The sequence below is a fragment of the Anarrhichthys ocellatus genome, unplaced genomic scaffold, assembly GCF_004355925.1.
Source record: "Anarrhichthys ocellatus isolate YVR2014 unplaced genomic scaffold, GSC_Weel_1.0 scaffold6, whole genome shotgun sequence".
Taxonomy (NCBI): domain Eukaryota; kingdom Metazoa; phylum Chordata; class Actinopteri; order Perciformes; family Anarhichadidae; genus Anarrhichthys; species Anarrhichthys ocellatus.
The window spans coordinates 9,001,623-9,020,452 of NW_022280036.1; the positions used below are offsets into that span (position 1 = coordinate 9,001,623).

The 18,830-nt window shown below is 41.5% G+C and overlaps 1 protein-coding gene across 5 annotated transcripts in view; it reads left to right on the forward strand.

The window, feature by feature from the left end:
• zfhx3b (zinc finger homeobox 3b) overlaps positions 1 to 18,830 on the forward strand; it is a 286,091-nt gene that overhangs the window by 142,537 nt on the left and 124,724 nt on the right. Inside the window, exon 1 of one of the 5 annotated variants that reach the window (XM_031846041.1) lies at positions 8,126 to 8,564. The exons of 3 other annotated variants lie outside the window; for them this stretch is intronic. The gene's annotated coding sequence lies outside the window, so the exon portion shown is untranslated. Of the gene's footprint in view, positions 1 to 8,125; positions 8,565 to 18,830 lie in introns of those variants that run through there. One more of the 5 variants, XM_031846037.1, reaches the window with a different exon arrangement.

Consider the following 18,830-nt stretch of genomic DNA (forward strand, 5'->3'; position numbering starts at 1 on the left):
AGGCAAAGTTTGGGAGAGCAGCTAGGGCTTAAACATCCATAATTCAGCCTCAGTTGCTTTGACCATCTAAAATTACTCCCACACAACCCGAGGTGGCTTTTGGTCCAAGGGGCTCCTTCCCAGCTCTGTAGGTTTGGGCACATGAGGCTTCAGATGAGCTTTGTTCCAACTGTTTCTCAAGACGCTGCACAGCATATATCTCTGCACCAGCAGGGCGTTGTGTGGAATAGTGTAATGAGAGTTGTTGATTTCCACGCCTGTGAAATGCTGCATGATCCCACCCATGTCTGCATTCACTTCTCTCACTTGTTTGAATGGCAGCCCATTGAGAGTGGGGTTGTTAGCACCTGAATGTGTCTACTTCAGTGTCAAACACGGAGTATGTAAAGGACAAATCTGTCGTTTTATCCATTGTAGTTAGGATACTCGTGTCCATTGTCTTAATTATATACAATATTCATCTTTTTTTGGTCAATCAGTATCATTGTTGTCCACATATTAATTCGTTGATTTGAACTGTGAAACTCATTTTATCTGATTATTTCTCCAGTAATCAGCAGTTGGGTGTGTCATGGCGTATTTACAGCCTTTTAAACGTAATACTGTTATACGTTATTTAAAACGGTGTACGAAATCTATTAAATCCCTCCCCTTATTATTTAACTGGTGCCTTTTTTTTAATGAATTATCAGAGAACGAACTTGGAATTATTGTCGTCTTGTTTGACCCAAGCCATGCGATGCGGAGGCATCCAGCGGCTGTGTGTGTGACGCAGGATTTGGATTTGACCCCTGGCGATATCGTAGATCTGTATTTGCCTTCTGTGTCGCTTCCACCTGTCATCTTTCATCTCGTCTTGTTGTTCGGGGGCTCTTCTCCACATCAACGAAAATTACTCTCTTTAAGTTTGTTACATTCAAGTGCAAGATGCAGCAAATAAGTGGGTTCGTTTGAATGGGTTCGGCGTGGGGGGGGGGGGGGGGATCCGGGATTCTTCCCCCGTTCTGTTCTGTTCGGGTCGGTTTACCAGCAGCTAGTGTTGCTGTTGCCTGGAGTGGTCATATGGCTCTGATTTGGGATTCCTCTGTTTCAGCGAGCCTCTCCAAAGCGCGTAAAACCCCACCGGTCCCGCCTGTCTCTCACCCTGTGACAGCAGCTCTCAGGATTTCTCCATTATTCACATGTATCCCCGACCTGAGATATATGCATTATCAGAAGGCCTGATCTGTGCGTATTTCTTTTTTTTTATTAAGGATGTACACCTCAAAAGGATTAACAACATTACATATTCATTAGGAAATTTGGTGTGAACCGCTGATAAATTGTAATACTGTATTTCCAGAATTTTTAACACTTGCTTTTATGTGTTGTTTTTATCAATATTTATTTTGTGTTCTTGCCCATTTGATTTGACTGTCTTTGCCACTCGTGAGCTTGGAATCCATTCCTGGGTGCACTTGTAAGATATTGAGATCTGACGGCGACCAGTAGGCAAACTGCTAAGGCATATTCATTTGAAACACACAAAAAGGTGAAAATAAAAGGCATATATAAACAGAACCTTTTAATTACATGATCTAATATGTGATACTATCAATAACTGTGGGAAAACAAATTAAAAATGATGATTTTCTTACAAAAATGTATTATACACTTGAAGGTGGTGAGGTGTGATGAGGCTGGACTGAGGCTTGGCAGGCTCGTGTACAGTTTGGTGTTGTTGTTGTTGTGTCTTTGTTTCATTGGTTTTGGGAAGCATTTGTACCTGTGCACTTTTGTAATAATAGTGTAATCATAATAATACGTCAAAATTGATATTTTTCTTCATGTTCTAACTCGTTTAAAATATGATGCGACACCGTGACACCCCCCAACCCCCCCACCCCTCTCTTCTCTCTCTTTCGCTCTCTCTCTCTCACACACACACACACACACACACACACCATCCTACATGCACACAAACACACCCACACACACACACGCACACACACTTACTGGGGATGGAGGGAGTGAGACAGAAAGAGAAAGCCACGCTCCTTTTTTTTTCTTTTGAGGAGGGTGGTGGTGGTGTTCTCTTTTATTCGACTTTATCGCACCGGTCAGAATGAAATGATCCGGACATTCAAGTAAAGTCAGCGAGCATCGGACATTTTGGATGTTCCACGACATTGTTCACATATTGACAGACAAATCCAAACGTCCAAACTGTTGTTTTTTTAATAATGCAAGGGATCATTAATAAGGTAGTACTGGCAGGGCGAGTAAATGGATGAGAGAGAGGGGGGAATTGATATGCCTTTTTGTTTCTCATGTAAATGAGGCAGACTGACCAGACGGCCGCTCGTCATTTTTTTATTTATTCTAAACTCTAAAATCAAACAGCAGCAGGAAACAAGTCCTGTTTTTTACTTCAACTTGCATTCAGAAATATGATGTCAGGTTTGCTCCTGTGTTGCTAGTTTGAATACGATCCAACATTAACATGTATAAAACAATTTAATATTTTCGTTCGAAATATTTGAATCTCAAGATGCAATGTTAAAATAGGTCAAAAAAATAAAAAATAAAAAACGGGCAAATGATACATAGATTTTTTTTCAGGAGCATTTTAATATTGTTGTTTTCATTTCAAGAGGACTTACTGTGAGTCAACCAAAAATAAATTGAAACGTAGCCTATTGTTATAAACAGCCATTAAGTGAACAAATAGAAAAATAGTAGCCAAAACATTCACATAATAAGACATACAGAACATCTGGAACAAATAAACAACACAAAAACAAACAAAACAAGCAAAAAATAAATAAATAGAAATGAAATTAAAAAATCACATCAACACACATGCGTTTAACATAACAGCATTTTAAAAACGTCTTTAGAAAATATCCACAAATATGAACAGTGCAAGTTGTATTCACTTATTTACTGTATGGATACATTTCTGCATGTCTAATAGCGTTAAACCCACTTGAATGACGAATAACTGATACATATGACGAACAACAGCAAATACAATTATTCATGTTGTATTTCAGTTTAATACAGAACGCTACACACAAAAAATGTCCACCTTTTATCCACCTCAAGAACGTTCTCTGCCAAACATGACATAAGGATGAAAATAGGAATCAACGAGGCCACAGGCGGATGCAGCACTGGGATATTTTCAAATAGTGCTTTAGCAAATAAAGTCCAATAAATAAAATGCATAAAAGTTGTGGTTTGCAAAAATCATGTTTCCTTTTCACCAGGGACATATGCTTTGATGCCATGATGGTAGAACATGCTGCATCTAAGTCACAGACAAATTGTAACAACTCTAAAAAAAAATGTTTACAAAATGTTCGCTTTTTTTATTTAACAATGTATTTTTTTCTGAGTGTAGATTTGGATATTAACTGTGCCGATGTTTGCATTTTTCTAATTATGCCAAGTTCAAGTTTGATCTGTGTTTCCCTCCTCGTCCCTACCGAATAGCATTTAAAAATGATGGCAGTTTCGGTCAGTGTATGCACGAGTCATTCATTATTTCACCGACTGTTTTGGTGAAATGTTTATCTGAAATGTTTGTGATCTCTGTCTCGGTTAGTCTGCATCTGTTTTGACCCCGCAACAACTCGACCATGTGGATTTACATCATTCACACGAGAGGCAGTTTAATATATGATGTTGGCCGGAAAGGCAAAGACCAGCTGGTCCGCAGGCGCTTGGCTCCTGTAAAGGAGTTGATGCGCTGCTTGATCCCAGTGGTCAGGCTGAACATAAGAGGGCGCTCCCATTGCACCTGGCTGCGCTGCCCTATCCACCCCAGAAACACGGAGAGCCGGACACCAGCCTCTCATATGTGCAATGTAGTGGTGTACAGCGCAGTTTGATTCAATCGAGGATCATACAAAGACAAACAACCACTAATGGGATAATAAGAGCATAAATTATATTTTCTTAAAATTCAGATTGAACGTTTTTTCCCCAACAAGTTATACATACCAATTGCTGTAGCCTACTTATATGCTATTAATTGAAGTAATTATAAAAATGGTTTTATGTGGATCGTCTCTATTTCACAAACAAAAAATAGGCTATAGTGAGTTAAGTCCCTCGTAGGAAACTTGGGCTACAACCCTCCTAAAACTATTATCAGTCCAGCTGAGATTCCAACCAACAGGCGCTGCATGTCACAAGTTTAAGGCGTCTTTTCATTAACCTCACCACCAAAGTAAAATACCAATTTATTTTTCATTAAAAAAATAAGTCCAGCGTTTGGTCTGTTGTGTCCCACTTCGAGCTTCCAGTGCACCTTCTCTGTGTTTTTATTTAGAAATATTTTCATAGTATAATCTCACCCAGATTGCGTCCTAAAGAATGTCTGATGCCCTTTTCATCTCTGTTTACCATAGCCTGAATATATGACTGACACCCTCCTTGTTAATATTGCAGCCTATAAGCATCTTAAATCCCCAAATCCTTCGGAATATAATAGTCGTTATCTCTTTATAAAGTTATAGGACTTTTCTCGATTGCAGCTTTTATCTTTAAATACTTTCACCCCTGCTCATTTCCTCTGTTTCCTTTTGTGCTTTGTCTGGGATTGCGCATGCATCCGAACACACGCGTGCACACGTGCCCGCGCGCACACACACACACACACACACACACACACACACACACACACACACAATAGCTCATATATAGATAACATAATATAAAGTTTAATTTAATTTAATGACTTTGGAATACATATTATATATCTACAAAAACGTAGACGAGTAGTGCGCATGGGTCTGCGGAATCTCCGGCAGAGTCCCGCTAGAAACGATTCTGGGGCTCTGCCCTCTGTCATACAGGCTACACTGTGATGGTCAAGCGCTTTTATGTGCCCCACAACGACACAGCATTTTGCATTTCAAGCTATTCTGCCTTTCTTTGTCATATCCACGGGCTGTCATAGCCACAGGTTGTGTTGAATTTGCAATGCCACTCATCGATGTATGCCTATTGAGGCTGGCACGTGGACAGTTATCCTTCCCACAGAGAGGCGCAATTGAACGCTGGTAACACAAAAGCTTCAGACCCTGTCAGTTCCCCCCTTTCTCCCTTTCCAGTGATGCATAGGCCCTGAAAGCATCAAGGCCTCTGTCTGGCGGGTCTTCTTTTGATTTGGCCTACACCATACTCAATATGGCCACTGATGGAGTGATGTCAATCAGGCCTTTGCATAAATTTGTAAACTGAAGTTTGCATTGTTATGCTTTAGGCGACTGACTGGCTCAAAGCTGCCTCCTACAAGCCTCAAATTACACCCGACTCTTTTATTATCTCGTAGCCCCTTTAACTCCTCTCGCACGCTATTTTCAACCTATTCATTTTTACAATCTCTTCTTCCCGAGAGAGCAGACACGCACACATCCTCGAGATTCCTGCAGTCTGCCTCTCACACTGCAAAAATGCGAGCTGCTCGACGGGGCGATGCAGTTTTCTTGTTTATTTATTTTTCTGAGAGAAGAATGCCACACAGCACACGCTACAGTGCTTAAAAACAGGTATTGGTGCCTGCCTGGGCTTATGGATGGCAAGTGCTGAGGAAATGCCGTGTTACAGCACAGCCTATTCGAGCAGCAGGGAGAGAGAGACAGAGAGAGAGAGAGGCAGAGAGAGAGAGAGAGTTGGGTCTTGGTCATAGGCTACAATATAATAAGTTTGATTTTTCATATATGCTCTTCTAAGGGATATAGCCTATGCTGTTGGATCTGTGGAAACGCCGCGTCCCATTGGGGTTTCACAACCTTTTTAACCTTTGTCAAAGGCCATTGGAAAATATAAAATATAGCCTAACATTTCATCAACCATCTTCCCCTCTACAACATCACGATTAACATATCAGTTGTGTGCAATCTTGTAAAACAAAAACTGGCATTCGATTTATCTGTGCCATGCATTTCTATGCAACACACGTCTGAAAAAGAAAATATCTATCGTTTTATTAACCCAGTTATGGCTTATCTCTTATGCACTGTTGTATTATGGCCACGTTAAGCTCTATAGCATGTTTGGACACTGTTTGGATTCGAGTATATGTGCCGTTACCAATTAACTCTGTATCGGAATTCACTATAGGTGCAGACTATCAAATCCGTATTGTTTCAATAAACATAGCACGTTATGTGATCAGTAAGAGCTGCTACTTGCATTCAGTGGACCGGGACTCTATATGGAGCTGTTTGCACAGAAAGTGTGCGTACCGAGAGTGAGGGATTGTCCATTTCCTCAGAGAATCAACAATAAAATTATCATAACAAAGAGCACTGAGACACTCAAAGGTTGCTTTTTGCAATACAGTCTTTTCATTCGGAGGAAACGAGAGGACATCAGTTGCAGAGGCGAAGTGCTTTACGGAGAGATTATTAGGAAAAACAAAACGAGAGAACCGCAACAACTGTTACGTTGGTATTGATCATAAAGGCGTTTAGAAATTCCTAATCACGAAACATCAAAAAGGAGATGACGCACTGACCATCTGGGCTCCATGTCATAATATCAGAAGAACTGTAGAAAATTGAATGCAAACAGGCCGGAGCTGACCAAACGCCTTCATACAACTCTGTCACGTTGTCCCACATTTATAGTGTTATTATTATTTAAGGGAGCCTACATGTATTGACAGCGTGTCCCCAGCAGTTTCGTAATAGATATAACGATAACCTGTTTCCCCATCAGCCCCGCGTGTCACAGTTCTACGTACAAGGGTAAGAACTATAGACCCATTTATATTTTCTAAACACCCGTGACACATACTGCAAAATTTAAATAAATTGTCACACCCATATAGAATACAATAGGGCTTCAACAAGTATTTCTAAAAAGAGCTGGACTTGCTTTGCATACTGTAGACTACTAACACAAAGCAAATTTCACTAGAATAATATTTCAAACTCTGTGCTGCGAATGCCCTAAAACTACTGAAATAATTAGTTTATTCAATTTTGCAAAAGTGTTATAAAGTCGTATCCTGAATCTGAACAGATATTTTGAGCTGACAGCAAAAAGTATTACGTCTTTCATCTCCGTCGTACTTTCATATGGCATATTTCAGAAAGCCGATTTTCACTTTTTAAAACGTAGTTATGATTCTTAATGTTAGTTTTATTCAAATGAATCTATGCACACAACCTATTTTGTGAGTTTAGTAACACTCTAATCTTTAATAAAGCAGTCTTTAGTCTTCTCTTATTAAGCCTACCATCGTTAAATTCATATTTTGATGCAATTTAAACAAACACTGGGGTTTCACTGTATGCTGCATACAGGTTGAATCACGTCACGTTAGTCAAAGTTAAAATTTGGATACGCATAAATGTCAACTTCAGTCTCTGATCAAATATGACTATTTATCTTCATGCTTAAAAAAATATATATATTAACTAACGCAAATACAGTGACAGCTCTGATAATATCCAGGTGCCACTGTACTTACAGTGAGCTCTGTTCATTACAATAGGACTCCGAGGCAGCCTATATGTTGCTGATACAGTAGCCTACACTTTTACATACATGTAGAACGTGCTTTCATTTTTCGGCAAGCGTTTGTTTTCGTTGTTTACAAACACGGGAGTTGTTTACATATTTACAAGTGTAAGCTACTAGGCTGAAGGGTAGGCTTGCGTGTTTCCAGTTTAGTCACCACAGTCCCCGTAACTCGGTTATGTATTTCAATAAGTTGTCCAAACGGAGACTGTAAAGTAACTACAGAAAACAGCCCCGTGTGCAGCTTTGACGCGACTAAAATGACAGACTTAGGTCGAAAGAGACAGAATAAAATAAAGCGAGATCGCTTATGTACTTTTAGTGGACGGAGTAAATGCATATCTTTGATTTAGAAAAAGCAAAAACCGGGAGAAAAACGTCTGAAAAAGTGTCAAAAGGAGCGGAGGAAAAGCTATGGCTATAGCGTCGGGCTTTGCCTGCTGCGGCTGCCTGCTCCAGCTTTCACCGCCTTCCGTCTCATCAAACTCTTACTTTCCGCTGTTCTTAATTCCATATTTTCAATTCCTGATCATTACTTTACTCTTTTTTTTTCTACTTGTATCTATCCATCCCTCCCTCCCTCCCTCTTTCTCCCTCCCTCCCTCCCTCTCTCTCCCTCTCTCTCCTTTGCTGAATCTTATTGATCCAGAAGGCGGCTAATTAGCCCTTCCCTTCGTGCCTGTGTAATGAAGCACATGCGCACTGAATTAATCACAGCCATTTTTTGCAGGAAACTAATTAGCAGGAATAAAGATCCAAAGAGTTTTTTCTTTTCAATCATCAGATCTCACTTTCACCTCTTCCTCGCTCCCTCTAACACAAGACTCATCGCCTGCTTTGCATCCAAATTATTTTTATATTGCCTTTAACAACTAATAGTAGCCTACCTACTTCGGTTTTTTACACTCCGCAACAACAATGATCTTTCTTTTACCACCCTAAGCGCAAACTGACCAAAAGGGGACTGCCTTGATGGGATCTTTAGCTAAATCATCTCAATACTGGATTAAAAAGCGAGGATCACAAAGCGGCAGCGAGAAATTGTAAGTTTGAACTTTGCGTTTGTCTCTTTTCCTTTCTGTGTTTCCACGATCCTATTCTTTTCGCTGTAGACTTATCTGAATCTCTTTCCCTATCTGTTCGTAGTTTTACGTGTAGCGGAGCTGGCTATTCTCACATTGTGAGAAATGACTAGCGATCACAAGTTCATTTCATGCAAGTTCTGTGGTTTATTCTCGGTTTTATTCGTATCGTTACCTGTGTTTACATCAGCGTTCGTCCTCTCCTCCTCATGAATGGAAGATAAGAAATGGGCAAGACAGCGATCCTCTCCAAGCAGTTGACCGCAGAAAAATACGGTTTTAAAACGAATATGTGCATTTCGTTGGGATCGGGAAAAGGTATCGGGGTTTATTGGTGTCGAGAAACGTGTTTTAAGGCACAGATGCAATAAGAAACGGGGCTGTGTTGAGCGGACGAAGGGCAGCGGCAGCTCCACATGAGCGCAGCCCAGAAAAGGAGCTCCAAGTCCAGCCTGTGGGTCCGTGTGCGTCCGGCGAAAGGGAACGTCTCTCGCTTTCTAATTTTGACAGATTTGACACTTGCCACATCCAGGGGGTTTCTGCACCGTCGTATGCTTATAAAATCCTCTTCTGGATAAACACATTTTGTTCTTCTCCGACACGTCTCTCTCAGAAATGTGCAATCCCTCCGCCCTGTCTTAGTTCCTCTAGCTACACTTTTCCCCTTTACCCCACTTTGTCCATCTTGCCTTTTTTATTTTTCATCGCTGTTTGCCTCTTTTGAAGCGTTGTTTTTAAGTCGATTCTCGCTCATTCCCTGACGAAGTCACATGCAAATCGATCGGCATGTAAGAGAGTGTGTGTGTGTGTGTGTGTGTGTGTGTGTAAGTGTGCGTGCGTGCGCGAACGGGTTCGTGTAGCGTGTGTGTGTTACGTGAATGTGGTGTGTTCGAGATAAACGAAGCCCCGGGTCTCCTTCATGACAAGAGCGGATCAGCAGGACCTTTTACACGGACAGCCTGAGAGTCAGAGCTCCGTTCCAGAGAACAGACATGTGGTTCAGGGAAGACATAGGCAGGCTGGATCTGCTGCCTCCAACTACTTGGCTACCGTATCTGACTTTCAGGAGAACGGGTTTTTTTTTTTCCTCCGACAAATGCTGACCGGAATGAAAACAAAACATTGCCCTATTAGTCTGACCTTAAGCAGACATAATCATTCCAAAGTTACTGCCGGAAACTGAAAGTGTGGTCCAGGCTCAACATATAGGTCACTGCATGCATTTAGTGGCCGCTTAGCCGGCTCACATTCGTATGTATTTCTTCTTCTTTTTTTTTTTAAGTTAAGCTATACAAAATATCTTCCACGGACCCGAAATAGAATAGACTGGACTCTCGGAAGAAAATACAAACAGGCTTGCACAGAGACCCAACTGAATGGGCCCTTTCCAGAATATATATATATATTTTTTGTATTACTGCCTGAGACTACAATGTTATTAACCTCGCCAAAAATGGATCTGATCGGGAAAAAAAATAAAGAAAACGGAAATTCAACTGTTATCTGCACGTGCAGGTTTAATTGCAAGCTGAATATCTCCTTTAAATATGATCAAAAATAGCAACTCCCTTTCGGATGGGATGGAGCTATAAACAGTTAGAAAAAGGCTGCGAGAATCAGACTGGGATATTTTTCGCTACATAGAGACGGGAAATGAAAGAGGAAAAAAGAGGTTTGGCGAGCGAGCAGAGGCAAGGATAGGATATGTGTACCGTTTGGGGAGGCATGAAGGGGGGTGACAAGCAGTGTGTGTGTGTGTGTGTGGTGGGGGGGGGGGGTCAGGCAGCCAGAACCAGGGGGAACAGGGGTCATGGAGTGAGTGCAGAGATAAAAAGGAAAGAGAGGAAACCCCCGCGCAAACAGCCGATGGATGGTGGGGAGTGTGGGGGTCTAGCTGGGAGGAAAGGGTGATGGTAGTTGTTGGTATGTGTTGTGAGCCACACAAAGCACTTGTGGTTGTCAGCATCTGCAGGATTACGACTTTGGCTTTAGTTTAGGATGGGAGAAACAAAATAGACTGGTAACAGGTTTAATAAAAACAAAACGTTAAGGCTGTCAGGGAGGGAGAGAAAGGCAAAAAAAGAAGAGAAGAGGGCTGGGGGTAGGAGTGTTGAGGGGGTTGGGTGGAGGGGTCAGATAGCCATGGGCCATCGAGGAGGAATCAGGGGAAGAGGTCAGATAAACAGATTCCTACCTTTCAGACTGAAGGGGAGCAGACGGAAAGAGATTAGCACTGGGAAAAAGAGGGGGAAGTGACTGATTCATTTAAATCAGTGATAATATTCATATAGCTCCTTCCTTTTTTTATATTATTGTTATATAGTTATGTTCCGTTTCTTGTGTGTCCGCAAAAGTAAAGTGTGTGTGTGTGTTACGATTCCAGTTATTAGAAACTCAAAGGTGTTGTAGTGGATGGGGCAGGTATAGGCTGCTGTGCCAGAACTCGAGTGATCTCCTTTCCTCCCCTGTCTGACAGCAACACTCCTCTCCTCTTCCTCCTCCTCCCTCTCTCTCCGTCTTCTGTTACAAAACAAAGACAGCAGAAATGTTTACTGTCATCTCACCTGTCTGATTTTTCTGTCTTGTCTCATCGTCATATTTATTTTTAATTATAACAGTTCCTGGCAACGGTGTAGGAATGTCATTGGCATTATTTCTATGTATTCTATTTCAAATATGTGTTTGTCAGACGTTGTGTTCGGTGTAGCTAACTATATTATCTCATGCTCATCCCTGGCTGTGATATTGGAAGTATTGCGGTCTTGAGAACTGTGGGCTGTTAAAGTGCCACCAGAGTGATTATTTTACCAAAGACAGCATTTTTGAAAAATAATTGAAATTGGGCCATTTTTATTTTTAGCTCTATTCCTGTGGTCAGAGTTATTTCTTCATGTCTTGTTAATATGTTCAGATTTATTTTTTATAGCTTTTTTTTTTTTTTTCGACAAAAACATTTAAATATCTATATCAATAATACATTTAAGTACAGTTTGGTTATTTACCATTACTGAAGGGAAAGAGCAAATAACTATATTGCTCTGTTCAGAATAATTGAAAAATACTCTCATGCAGATATTTCACACATCTGATTATTCAAATTAATTTCATTAGAATTTTTTTTAATTTATTTGGAATTGCTTCATATATCTTTGTGACACCAAGCAAGTGTTTTTAACCATTATAAAAAACTCTAAATTGCAAACATGTTATTTGACTGTTTTAGACATATAACAAAATCCTTTGTCTGTTAAGATCAAAATGATTCAAAAGGGCAGGTTTGTTTATTTGTGACGTTGGTGCCGTGCATAGTCGTTGAACATGATTCTATTTCTATGATTAATCATGCAAGTGCATATGGGATAACTGCAATCTGTGTGTTGTTGCTGTTATCCCTATCATGAAGGAAATATTCGGTGTCGTAATGCTGTGATGTGATCACAGTTCTTTGCTGTAGTTGCCACTGATCCTGCACAGCAACAAAACGGTTGTCCACGGTTTGCACTTGGTCCCCCTCTATTACCATATGCTGATGACAGGTGTGTTCAGAGTCTTCAGATGCCATTTGACTGTATGAACAGGAATAGCGCTTCCAGTCGGGGAAATGAGATAAAGGCAGGAGCAGTCGTCATGGATAGGCTTGTTTCATGGTTTGGGGGTAACACAGAGAAAGGGGAGACAGCGCCTCTGGCTGTCATAACCCCTTCTCCTCCTCTCACTGTGCCTCATCTCCTTCTCTCTCTCTCTCTCTCTCTCTCTTCATCTCATTCTCAATGTGTCTCCCTCCTTAACTCCCACCTTTCCGTGCTCGGGCACTGGCACCGTGGGGGAGCTCGCTGCCGTGTTATCGGTGGAGAGAGCCCTCTTTGGGTTCACCAGTATAGGCTGAGGCAATACATAAGAGATGCTCCACTCTTTAGATTTGTTTGCCAGAGGAAGTCTTTGCACACAGAACACAAAAATACACCTATATATGCTCTGATAAGTAAGATATAGAATGATGTTGTGTCTTGTGTGAATGGCACATTTTTAAGAAATTGTTATTATTATTATTTATTTTGTATTTTCATAAATCAGTCAGTTTAAATATGACTTTTTCACTGTATGCCGTTTGCTTCATGAGAGGCAGAGCATTATAAACACGGAGCGCTACCTTTTTGTGGATATGTCTTCACTGAAATCAGAGAAGAATGTCAAGTGTCAGCTATTAGCTGTATGGACATATGTAGATGAAGGTAGTCGACACAGACGATGGCTTTGAATCTGATGTGTGCTTTTGAATATGCAAGGTCTAGCAGCGGCGGCGAACAGTTCTTCCAGTTGTCCTGCAACCGAGGCCAGTGTACATGTCATGCTGTCATAAAGGAGCAGGCGGGGGGCGGGATCTCGGCTCAGCACAGGGGTGAGCTAAAAAGTGGGAAGGGAGAGTGGAAGAGACGACTGTCATGCTCAGGTGTGTGTGTGTATGCATGCTTGTGGCGTGCATGAATGCTGTACACGATCCTTAATCCCAGCGGTCCTGAGTGTCCAAAAGGGCTGTTTTTTTATCCACAGAAAGCACCTCTTTCCTCTTAAATTCCCCATCCTTGTCTTCTTTTGAGCTTTTCTTCTTCTTCAATGTCATCCTTTTATCTTTTTGAAGTCAAGGTGGCGCAGATTTTTGTGGTTTGCGCTTTCACAATATGTTATCGTGTTAACAATCTTGGTTAAATCATTGTGGTGGACTATATTTATGACTGTGAAGATGCGCTTGTGTTTCGACATGTGTGTGCACAGATGCATTCTGATTTATGTGTACAGTACATTGGCATCGTGGAAATTTATTTTGAATGTGCCAGGTTAAGGCCCTGTTATGATACACTTTTGTTTTTATAGTCATTCTTTTTTATTGTTAATTTTGAGCTGTTTCCAAAAATCGAATCCAGTGTTCAAATTCAGACAAATAAGAGCAGACCTATGTTATGATAATGCAACGTTGCTCTGATTATCTTGCACTCACACAGGGAATAGAGATACGAGAAAAAATAAAAAATTCTGTTCAGTAATATGTTTAAAAGCATCATGTGGCTTCTATTTCGATCTATTATCTCTCCTTCAGTGCAGAAAATTCAGAAGCTGCCATAGAATGGAGCACAAAATTATGTGATACAAATTTGTATTCTATTTCTAACAATAAATAAATGCTGTTATAGTCATGGAAGGGGGGTTGTATTTTGTGTGTGGATCTACATCCTTGACTAGAATCTCAATATTGTGTCTTTAATAAACGTACAATATCAGTTTTGTAGCAAACAAGGCTGTTTGTTAGATGGCTGGGTTGTAACAGTGGTTTAGACTGTTTTATTTCTGGGTCGCTGTATATCGACTGTGAGTAGAGGGACCTATGTGATGCATGCCTGTCCAGCGCTGTCAGTATCGTAAAAGATGTGTGTGTGTGTGCGTGTGTGTGTGTGTGTGTGTGTTTGTGTAGCATAGCGGCTACGACTGACTGTGTATATATCCTATGGGCAGCAGCAGCTAGCTCTAGTGTTCAGGGATGGGAGCAACAACGGTTTCGTGTCTGTATAGGCTACATATGCGTACACGCAGGCAAGGCAGGGATGACAGGGACCACTCCAAGGGCTGCAAAATTTAACTGAGCTGCCCCTCAGCCCCCAATATGCCCACCCTTCTCTTGGACCCTGGAGGCCAGCATTCCACCCTCCGCACTGGCGCTTATCATCACAAAGGACAGAATGCATAAAACATGGAGGACGCTTAGACAGAGGCGGCCCAGGTCGCCTTTCTCTCCCCACACTGAGCCCTGGAACAATACATGGGCCCCTCTGGCCTGTGACTCTGACGAAACACACGCCGTCTTTTTATCCTCCCCTATTTCTTTGTCATCCTCTTCCTCTTCGTCTATGTTACTGTGCTCCGTGGAGTGATAAATGCCCTCACATTGTTTATCTGTGTCTGTGAAATCTGCATTGTGTAACTGAAATGTAAGAGTGTGTGTGACTGTGTCTGTGCGGGTGTGTGTGTGTGAGAGAGAGAGAGAGAGAGAGAGAGAGAGAGAGAGAGAGAGAGAGAGAGAGACAGGTTTGAAATATTGACAATGCATCACTTCATGTTCCATATTATTTATTGTATTGCATATTTTGACATGAAATATGTATAGTTCAAATACAATTAAAAAAAAACATACACAGAGGTTAAATGTAAATTATTAAAAAAATGTAATTATATAATAAATTACATTTTGTATAAAAGAAGACATGTTTGAATGCAGCCAGGCGATCTGTGTCATTTTCCTCGTCACTGATCTACAGCCAGGTCACATGATGATGCAACATCACTGCTTGTATAAGTCCCAAATACACTGTGTGTTTGTATAATCAAGCTATTAGCTTCTGCGCTTTTCTGACGGTCGTTGGGCTTGGCCTTGTTTGAAAGGCCAGATAAAGAGCTATGTGACTGTGATATGAACATTATACTGCCATAGACTTTATAGCTCTTTTTCTCCATGCTACTCATTCTCCTCTGCTACTCCCAAGACATGCTTTGTATTAACAGTGGGACAGACAGACGCATATATAAACAGAATTGATAGCGTTTGACTGCACATTTTCTGATTTTTAGAATTGCATGTGTGCAGTGTTTCTCGTTTGACTTTTTCCAAGAATGATGATATTTTATTTCTGTTTCTTGGTTAAAGCTTTGGTTTCAGATTCAGGTCATTCAGATTTAAATGTCACTTCTCTGTGTGCTCTGCGTCCACTCCACTTTGCAACAAACGGTAGTAATGTGCGACTGAGAGGGTTTTAGGCTGTATATGTTTATACGTGTGTCTGATAGCTGGGCTGTAGGAATGCACTGCTTGGATGTGCTGGACCCCAGCAGGTCTATGGCACTTCCTCTCTGTGTACCTCACAGATTATCCTCCGCAGGATTATAGAGAGAAGAAAAGAAAAGAGCGATGGCAGGAGCAGCCTTTCCCTCTCACACACACACACACACACACACACACACACACACAAAACAAAAATCTCAATAAAAAGTGTAATTCACTTGCAAATGTGTAGTAGCCCGTCCATGTTCCCAGTGGAGGAGAGAGAGAGAGAGAGAGAGGGAGAGAGAGAAGAAGAGGGAGGGGAAGAGATGGAAAAACATAGAGAGCCGGCTGCAGTGTATTTCAGAAGACAGGGCTGAGGTAAAGCTGCCGACTGCTTCTTCCTGGTCACGAAAAGCAGCTGACTCCATCTGCCCATTGATAGATTCTCATGTGCTTTGTGTGCATGTATCGTTTTTACTGTGTAAGTAACTAAAAGTGTGTGTGTGTGTGTGTGTGTGTGTGTGTGTGAGCTGTTGTCATACAGCAGGTACATAAGTTGCGACTTGCTGTTTGTCATTCCCCTTGCTTCTCCTGAGGTGGCCCAGTGTTGTTCGCTCAGTACCCCAGGCGACTGATCTGCCAGCAGTGAAGGGGTTAAGAAGCAGGGATAGCCCTCTTTTGTCTCTGCGGCCCTCTTTGCCATTGTTGTGGTGGAATTGAGCTCGGTGCACCTCACTTGACCACAGCAAAGCAATAAAATGGCCTCTAAGTGCTGTAGCCTCCGTAATCCTCTGATGTCAGCTCTCTTCCAGCTTTTGCAGCTATATTTTCCTTTTTTCTAAAAACACATGGGCATGTGTCTGTGTACAATGTACAGTATGTGCACATATATACTGTACATTGCTATTTTCTTTCTTTGTTCATTACTCATGCATAACTAGCCTTTTATTATTTACTCGTGTAAATATTCTTTATTTCCTTTGTTGTTTGGAAATTGCATGGAAGTCACATACTAAGCTCCTGGAGAGTGTTTTAGTTTATTTTGACCTGTGTTGGTGCTTTGCAGGCAAACGCAAAATACATATGATCAGAATATATAATATTAGAATGTAGGTTGTGAAGGACCTATTAAAGGGAAAAATTGCTAACTGCTCTCGAAAAGCACATTCAAATATACACACATTTTATATTTTTAATGAGCTATGAAAATGATTTTAAGTATTTATTGGAGCTTAACATTCAGCAGAGTAGTAATGATATTCAGTTTTTTTTAATACTCTGAGTGTGTGTTTGCCTCTGTGAATGCCAGTAAATATCTAGGCCGATCTGACCGCCACCACCACCACCTGATAGTCATTATCAAATCGAACGTTGAAGTCTGTGATATCTGCTGAATGAGCGGCACAGAGTAGATGCCTCGGTTCTTTAGCCAAGCACTGCTTTATTATTTTACATTTTCTTTCAGTTTTGCTGCTAGCAATAATGATACAAATACTGTGCATGATCGTTTCATTTTTTTCAGTTTGAGAATGTATTATTATAATGCATAGTGTTGGTGGTATTGCGTTTGATTGAACTGATGATTGTTTATAGCAGAGTCCCACCTCTGCAGACATTGTAATTAAAAAGAAGATATACTGCATGTGCGTCTCTCGCCATCCCATCTCATCTCGTCAAATAAGCATCTTGCTGTTGCAGTGAGCATGTCAGTGGATTTATGAAAGATTTCTGATTGGCTGACTTATAATTGACACTGTCCCGAATGTAATCCATATATGCCAGGTGTTATAGAGACCACATTAAATATTGCACCAAACTGCAATTAAACCAACATTTTCTCAAAGCCACAGTATTACACCTCTACATTATTCTGCAGGGTGTCTCTGTCTCGTGTGCCTTTGCCACCCTTCTTCTCCTCTGCTGCTCTCCTCCTCCCTAAACACGTGTGGTTTCCTCTCTGGGTCTTACTGTACCTAAAACAAATTCTCCTTCTCATTTTCCCTCTGTTAAATGAACAAACATAAGGACCCCGGTGCCTCATAATAAATTGATTAGAGAGAAGCAGACTCCCACACAGCAACACCGAAAACTAGAGATGTACACTGTGTGTGTGTGTGTGTGTGTGTGTGTTTAGCCGAAGGAAGAGGACACATACACTCTTTCTCTCCCTGACACTCCTATACCAACACAACAACCAGAAATGTATATTTATCCAGTTTAATGGCAGTTCTTGTCTGCTGGTCCCGATGCTCCCACCTCTGTGGCAAGCTATGCTCTAACCGCTGTTGTTGCGCCCAGTGGCAGCAGCTGATGTCTCATGACAGCGACAGTGCCGCGGCGTTTACATATTGGACACGGAGCCCTCTGCGACTGTTTGGTTTTCATTCTGACGTTCAGTGCCACAGAGCAGAGATTTGGTCTAGGCTGAAGGGGGTGGGGCAGGTCCCATGGGGCTGACACAGGGCTAGACGACCGTGACAGACTGGTGACCTCGGCTTTGTGACGTCATTTGCCTCGTCTGGTCACCATGGCATTCATTTTCCCTACTGTTTAATGAATGAAGATAGGGGCCCGGGCTAGTTTATGCAGCTATTGGTGATGTTCTGGTGAGACCCAATGTTAACAGAAGAAAGCATTATGCATTTTTATGGTCATGACGTGAGTTTAAAACATCCCTTCTATCCACTGTTTATCTGTATGTCTGTTAGGTTTAATTTTCTTCTCTTTTTCTAGCAGGGCGGAACATTTGACTTTTTGGTTTTACTCAGGTTGTAACAAATAGCAAGAGAGAGCATTGTTGTGTGAAGCAGTACAACAAAACACACCCTGACCACATATAGGAAGTCAGCCTGAGGTAAGGGTGAGACTCAAAACGGATACTGACTGTTAGAACATAGAAACCGTATGCATTTGATAGAAATAAAAGAAATTGCCGCTTAAATGAGGTATAATTTGGTCAGCATCTTCTCTTTAGATCCAGTGTTGCCCCTGCAACTCAGGTAAGGTACGTATCTATATCAGCAGGAGGATGGCTATAAAATGGGCTCCTCTCATTGCCTGCTTTGTGTTAGAGCCAGGTGTTTCCTCATGTTGGATCATGCCCTGATGGGGAACAGGCCACATGGCAGGTGAGAACCGAGTTTTTAGAGGATAGCTTTTCATTCTGTGGTTTTCCTTTGCCCTGAGCCAAGCTCAGAAAACTCTTGCGAGCAGTGTAGACTGTAGTAGTAAAATTGCACTCTGGGCTGAGGATTAACACAGGAAGTAGCCCATGTATGGTGCAGGAGCTCTGTGAATGTACTCTTTTCCTCGCAGCAGCACCAGGAAGAGGACAAGTGTGTAGCTGACACAGCCTTTGTTTATACTGGAGAGAATATGGGTTTGGAGGAAGGAGAGAAACGAGAGAGGCGGTGGTC